Here is a 1,113-nt window from a genome sequence, read left to right as displayed (position 1 = left end):
TGGGTGTGGTCATGCACACCTGTAATCCCAGAACAGGGGAAACTGAGGTAGAAATCTTGACAGTTCCAAGCAAGCTTTCACTATATTATTGAGACAGACCCTGACTCAATAAATAAAACAAAGCATAAGTTACAACAGTCAGCAATGGCAAACCATATCTGAATTCACATTCTGCTTTTTCAAGCATCTCACCATGGTTTATGCTTCCTTAGTGTTCTCTGTGTTGCAATAATAACTACCTCTAGACATCTGTAACATCTTCGAAGTGAAGGGTACAATTAAGGCACAGCTCAGCTGCTGCCGTGGCTGGGGGTGGAATGCAAAAAAAAAAAAAAAAAAAGAAAAGAAAAAAAAATTCGTCTTTATGTTCTTTTCAATTTGTTCCCCAAACCATCAGAGACGAAAAAGCAGCCAGGTATAAGCTCTGTCCAGAAGGTGTGAATCTCTGCCTCTGCCTCACAGAAGGATTAAAAAGTGAGAGATTTCAGGAGCTTTGGCTTCCTGTTAAATTTGCCATCTATGAATTTTTCACAGTCCCTTAATTAGTGTCGTTAGGAATCTCACGACTGTGAATCACAGAAGTAGAAAGAGAACCCTGAAAAGTCTCAAGCTTCACTAAACACTGAGGATGGGCACATTAGGATAAGAAGAAGGTCCTTTAGGCCTGGAGTTGCTGCTCAGTGGTAGTGCACTTGCCTGGATGCATGAAGCAGTTCATACGAAGGGAGAGCACATATACTAAAATTGGAACGATATAGAGATTAGCGTGGTCCCTGTGCTAAAATGACATGCAAAAGCATAAAGCGTTCTTTATTTTTTTGAGGGTGGTATGTGTGAAAATAGTAGGTATTGAATGAATAATATAGCTACATTTTTGCAAAGTTAACATTTATGTAATCTTGCATAATATGAATATGTAGTATAGGTGTTTGTTAATTACTTAGTTTATATTCAAATTAATGTGTAAGTTAAAATGTGCATCTAGGTTCTCAGCTCAGTTTGGTAATATGTGCTAAAGTCCCAGCCCAATGGTTAATGCTCACTGACTGCTTTATAGAGGATCTCGGTTTGATTCCTAGCACCTACATGGCAGCTCACAAATATCTGTAATTC

At 38.6% G+C, this 1,113-nt stretch overlaps 1 non-coding gene across 1 annotated transcript; it reads left to right on the top strand.

Annotated features, from left to right (window-relative positions):
- The first annotated feature begins 712 nt into the window (after window positions 1-712).
- On the top strand, window positions 713-818 carry LOC121453082. The gene has a single exon (XR_005974957.1). It is a non-coding gene; the product is annotated as a U6 spliceosomal RNA (small nuclear RNA).
- The last annotated feature ends 295 nt before the right edge of the window (window positions 819-1,113 follow it).

Source organism: Microtus oregoni, unplaced genomic scaffold, assembly GCF_018167655.1.
Source record: "Microtus oregoni isolate MIOR12 unplaced genomic scaffold, Mior012 000010F_ref0000083, whole genome shotgun sequence".
Taxonomy (NCBI): domain Eukaryota; kingdom Metazoa; phylum Chordata; class Mammalia; order Rodentia; family Cricetidae; genus Microtus; species Microtus oregoni.
This window is presented reverse-complemented; position numbering and strand designations above follow the sequence as displayed.